Source organism: Lampetra fluviatilis, unplaced genomic scaffold (assembly GCF_964198595.1).
Source record: "Lampetra fluviatilis unplaced genomic scaffold, kcLamFluv1.1 SCAFFOLD_212, whole genome shotgun sequence".
In the NCBI taxonomy this organism is placed as follows: domain Eukaryota; kingdom Metazoa; phylum Chordata; class Hyperoartia; order Petromyzontiformes; family Petromyzontidae; genus Lampetra; species Lampetra fluviatilis.
Window position 1 is genome coordinate 61,578 of NW_027620848.1, and position 6,655 is coordinate 68,232.

The following is a 6,655-nucleotide window of genomic DNA, read 5'->3' on the forward strand; positions in this document are numbered from 1 at the left end:
CCAATGCTTCAAATCACAGACACACACACACACAGACACACACACAGACACACACACAGACACACACACAGACACACACAGACACACACACAGACATACAGACATACAGATACAGACACACAGACACACAGACACACACATACAGACACACAGACACACACATACAGACACACAGACACACAGACACACACATAGAGACACACACACACAGAGACACACAGAGACACACACAGACACACAGGCACACACAGACACACACACAGACACACATACAGACACACAGACACACAGACACACACATAGAGACACACACACACACAGAAACACACACACAGACACACACACATACAGACACACACACATACACACACACACAAACAGACACACATATAGACACACACACACACATACAGACACACAGACCAGACACACACACACAGATACACACACATACAGACACACAACAACAACAACCGCCATTCGCCACTAAGTGGCGGTGACGTCACCACGACGCTTGTGCCAGGCTATGTGCACCTTGAGGCCACGTGAAGTGTCGAACGCCCGCTGGCAGGAGGTCACGGGGCAGACCCAGCAGGTGCCACGGGTCGACTGACTGAGATGACCGAGATGACTGGCTGATGCACCACCTGTGCCCCCTACTGTGCCAACTTGCTGTGCTTTATCCACCCGGCGCTCCGCTCGTTGTTGTGAGCGTCGCTCCTTCGCCCTCCGTTGTTGCTGGAGGGCGACTGCCTCCAACTGCCCAGTAGCGTCCTTCACGAGCCTCCTGCACAGAGGCCGATCTTGACACCGCTGGTACCGGTCATCGGCAAGTCCACTCAGCTCCACGTCCTCATGTACCACATCACTCCATCTCTTCTCTAGCCCGTGCCGCGCCCGTTTAGCCCCCTCGATCCGGCCGAACAAAAGCTGTTTAGGCATGCGGTGGCTGGGCATGCGGGCTACATGACCCAGCCAACGCAGCCTTGCCTGCCGGAGGAGCTCACCGATGGGACTTTGCCCAGATCTTTCAAGGATTTGTAAGCTCCTCACACAATCCAGCCTGCAGGTTAAACCCAGGATGGATCGTAGGCAGGCCAGCCTAAATGTTTCCAACCGGCAAATATCCTCCATTAGGGGGGTCCACGTTTCGCAAGCGTAGAGAAGGGAGGGAATGACCGTGGCCGAGAAGACCCGAAGATTCCTGCGAAGCGACAGACCAGGTAGCTTCCACACAGTGTTACGCAAACGATGAAAAGATATTGCCGCTCGACTGATTCGGAGTGAGACCTCTGCTGATAAACTGGAGCCGGTCATAAGCACACTGCCCAGGTATGGGAAACTCTCCACTCTCTCCACAACTGCCCCATCACCGATTGGGAGTTGTGGGGGTGGAGTGCCCGATGGTACAAAATACCCAGGCAGGTGCTTAGTTTTGGTGGGGCTGATGGTAAGGCCCCACCTCTTAGTGGCACGCTCCAGTCTCAGCAGCAGCGTCTCCAACTCCTCCTCTGAATGAGCAGCTATTACCAAATCACACAGACACACACACACATACACACACATACACATACACAGACACACAAACACACAGACACACACATACACACACAGACACACAAACACAGACACACACACAGACACACAAACACAGACACAGACACAAACACAAACACACAGACCCACACACACAGACACACACATACACATGCACAGACACACAAACACACAGACACACACACAAACACATATGGCTGCTATTAGCAATTCTGTCAAGTTTGTAATAACATCTCTTTAAAGTCACGAAGGTATAAAATAAATAAAACATCACGACGTTTCGATCGCAACACAAGCGTTCGTCCTCAGGCAGAAAAAATAATCCAGCGGTGAAACTGCTGAACCAGCGGGAAATATTTTCATCTCAGACATGACGGATTGCAAATGCTGTTTACTTCAAAGATTCGCATGTTCATTTGATAATTGTGGCGGTACATTTACTTGGTTAAAAGTGCCGAAATTAACATAGATACCAGAACATCTAGGAGTATTGTTAAATGATAAAAGGTTGTATATTTCGATTTAAAGCTTTCGTGACTGCAGGGATTCATCTTCTTGGTTCTTTCGGTAAAGTCATCACGTAGAAGGGAAATAATAAAATAATAAAAATGAAACATCATAAAATACAATTTTAAAATAATAAAAATAAAACATAATAAAATAAGAAATTTAAATAATTAAAATAAAACATAATAAAATATAATAATAAAAATACAACATAATACAATAAAATAATAAAATAATAAAAATCAAATGTTGTAAAATAAAATAATAAAAACTAAACATTGTAAAATAAACATTTTAAATAATAAAAATAAACCATTATAAAATAAAATAATAAAAATAAAACATAATAAAATAATAAATTTAAATAATAAAAATAAAACATTATCAAATAAAATAATAAAATCATAAAAATAAAACATCATAATAAAATACAATTCTCACGACGTTCCGGCCACAACGCAAGCAGCCGTCCTCAGGTGAAGAACAGGTCTGTCGGAAAGACAGTGTCTGAATGAGCACCACCAAGCTTGGCAGCGTATATACTTAAATATATACTCAAATATACGCTGCCAAGCTTGGTGGTGTTCAGAAGAACAGGTCTGTCGGAAAGACAGCGTCTGAATGAACACCACCAAGCTTGGCAGCGTATATTTAAGCTACTGGGTTGGAGGGGGAAGAGCGCCTTGACAAAGGAATTTGCATATCAAGAAGAATTTAGCATATTTCTGGGAAATGCAGATATGGGATTAGTCACTTCTTGTGGAATGCGTAGGAGGTGGGTGGGGGTTTCAAAGTCATATTATTCCCGTACATTATGCAGGATTAGCAGCATCAAAGAGAGGGAGTAGGATTAGCAGTAATAATAGTAAGGAGCTGCAGCAACTAAATCACCACGTAAAAAACTAAAATATAAAATACGTCAGTATCATCAATATACTAAAGCCTGGTGGTGTTTCATTCAGACGCTGTCTTTCCGACAGACCTGTTCTTCACCTGAGGACGGCTGCTTGCATTGGGGCCGAAACGTTGTGAGAAATATTTTATTATGTTTTATTTTTATTATTTTATTATTTCCCTTCTACGTGATGACTTTACCGAAAGAACCAGCGAGAATTATTATTTTATTTTATAATGTTTTGTTTGTATTATTTTATTATATTTTTTGGGGGGGGGAGCTCAATAATGCATTTATTTTTTCAAATTCCTTTGTCAAGGCGCTCTTCCCCCTCCAACCCAGCAGCTTAAATATACACTGCCAAGCTTGGTGGTGCCCATTCAGACGCTGTCTTTTCGACAGACCTGTTCTTCACCTGAGGACGGCTGCTTGCGTTGTGGCCGAAACATCGTGAGAAATGTATTTTATATGTTTATTTTTATTATTTTATTATTTCCCTTCTACGTGATGATTTTACCGAAAGACCCAAGAATAGGTTGTCCATTATTGTTTCGCAATTGATCCATAAGAGCTCAAATTTGTGGTTTAAGCACATTAAGGTGATACTTTGTATGGATGAGTTCATCAATACCATAGTGATGCAGGAATTCATATTCTAAGGTCGTTTTGGTAAAGTCACCGATAGACCCAAGAATATGATGGAAATTTATGACATGTGTAATGGGTTCCGGAGACACTTGTAGAGGTAACTTCTTTATTACAATACAACACTCTAACAGTCCTGATATTCTGTTACAGCCTAGGTACACAGCCTAGCGACACAGCCTAGGTACACAGCCTAGCGACACAGCCTAGGTACACAGCCTAGCGACACAGCCTAGCGACACAGCCTAGGTACACAGCCTAGGTACACAGCCTAGCGACACAGCCTAGGTACACAGCCTAGCGACACAGCCTAGGTACACAGCCTAGCGACACAGCCTAGGTACACAGCCTAGCGACACAGCCTAGCGACACAGCCTAGGTACACAGCCTAGGTACACAGCCTAGCGACACAGCCTAGGTACACAGCCTAGGTACACAGCCTAGGTACACAGCCTAGGTACACAGCCTAGGTACACAGCCTAGCGACGCAGCCTAGGTACGCAGCCTAGGTACACAGCCTAGCGACACAGCCTAGGTACACAGCCTAGGTACACAGCCTAGCGACACAGCCTAGGTACACAGCCTAGGTACACTGCCTAGATACGCAGCCTAGGTACGCAGCCTAGGTACACAGCCTAGGTACACAGCCTAGGTACACAGCCTAGCGACACAGCCTAGGTACACTGCCTAGGTACACAGCCTAGGTACACAGCCTAGATACACAGCCTAGGTACACTGCCTAGGTACACAGCCTAGGTACACAGCCTAGGTACACAGCCTAGCGACACAGCCTAGGTACACAGCCTAGATACACAGCCTAGCGACACAGCCTAGTCTGGCTACGCTCTGGGGTCCTCCGGCTACAACTACCCTATGGGAGGCTACCTGACCCGACCCAGCCAAGGTGCGGGTCTGGACTCTGGCTTCCTCGGAACTCGCCCTTACAAGGACGTAGAGCCGGGAGTCCCAGAGTCCCACCACTGGACCTCACAGCGTCCCGGCCCTTACAAGGACAAGCGGGACGAGGGGGTCCAGGGTCCTAAGCTGGCTGGCTGGTCTTGGGTCTTGGGTCTTGAGCTGGGAGCTGCCCTTTTATGCCTCGTCCCCAACGAGGGGTGGGGTTGTGTGCGCCCCCAGCTATCCCACAGAGCACATTTGTGTAAAGTGCTTGTGTTACTTCAGGATATGAATTGTTAATGGTAATTGAGAACCTACTGATGTAATCCATGTACAGTGCGGTAGTTACTTGAATTTCAGATTTTTTCTTGGTTTACTAGTTCATAAAGCTTATGTTCGCCAGGCAAACGTTTTCAATAAATATAATAATTAAGCTGATATAATTTTTATAAAAATGTTATCACGATCAGACACTAACAACTACTTCAACCATTTGTACTTTTTCCGCAAAAAAATAGTTGACTTGATTCAACGTCTTACGTTTAAAGACGTTGGAAACCACTGAATTTAAAGATGCTGTTCTTTTTCATAATAGTGAACTTAGTACTCTGAGGGGAAGCTTTTACCGCTTTCCAATGATTTAGATTTGAACATTAAGTGCGTATTTGTTTTCGTTCAACTGCTTCAATCCGAAATATCTCAACAACAATTCAAGATATAACGAGGATTTCGCGTTAACTTTATTTTCTGTTGAACGCTTTCTCAAACGGAAATCAACGCAATCTTATATTTCGAACGGTTTCTGAATCTTCTTGGTTCTTTCGGTAAAATCACGTAGAAGGGAAATAATAAATAATAAAAATAAAACATAATAAAATACAATTCTCACGACGTTTTGGCCACAACGCAAGCAGCCGTCCTCAGGTGAAAAACAGGTCTGTCGGGGAGACAGCGTCTGAATGAACACCACCAAGCTTTGTATCTTATTATGTTTTATTTTTATTATTTTATTATTTCCCTTCTACGTGATGACTTTACCGAAAGAACCAAGAAGATGAATGCCTGCAGTCACGAAAGCTTTAAATCGGTTTCTGAATGTTTATAGGGAATTTAAATTCAAGATTTGGGGGCCTTAACATGAAAAATCTCGGATTACGTTATGTTTGCTGTTGTTTGTGTCTAAAAAGCTACCTATATACCACATTTCAGCTTTCTACCTTGTCGGGAAGTACCCTGGAGGTTTTTGAGACGTACATGCAGATTATATACAAATACTGTGCAGAATAAGTGTATAATCCTGAGGTAAAGTTAAACTGTGTGTTGTTGCTGAGTTGATAGAGGTGCATTTGTGGCGAATGTGGAGCGAAGGGAAATGCAAGTGTAATGCGAGCTCTGGTCCAATCACGTGGCCCGGGGTATTGGGGGGCGGAGCCTGGTCTGCGGTGCGTGTGGTAGGGGTGTTGTTTATACAGTAATCCCTCACCACTTCGCGGTTCAAGTTTCGTGGCCTCAGTGCATCGCGGATTTTTCGAACTGATTTAAAGGCCTCATTATACCTGTGCAGTAACACCATCATCATCATTCATCATCACATTCATCGAACTGCACAGGTCTGTCATCGTCGTCATCGTCACCGTCATTGTCATCGTCGTCGTCATTGTCATCGTCGTCGTCGTCATTACTGGAGTCAAGTCTCAAGATACTACTGTCATTGGTGAGTGTAGAACACCATGATACGCATCGTATGAGAGAGAGTGAATGTATAATATTAAGGTTTTATAATTAAATAGATTTAAGTAAAATATATAAAGTATAAATATACATATTTTAAACATTCTGGTACCCACACACACACATATACGGAAATTCCTAGGGGGCCAATCCTACTTCGCGGATTTTCACCTATCGCGAGGGGTTCCGGTCCCCATTAACCGCGATAAATGAGGGATCACTGTATGCCCCTTTTTCCAAAAATTAATATTAAGAAGAATTAGGCCAATATATATATATTTTGTTAAATTAAATAAACAGGACCCTGCGGGGTGGGCTGGTAGGAATAATACTAATACCGGTACAGGGATATCGACCGGGTATAGAGGAGTTAAAAAGAAAATGATTTGTGCATGGGGGGTGAGCAATGACGTACACACCCCC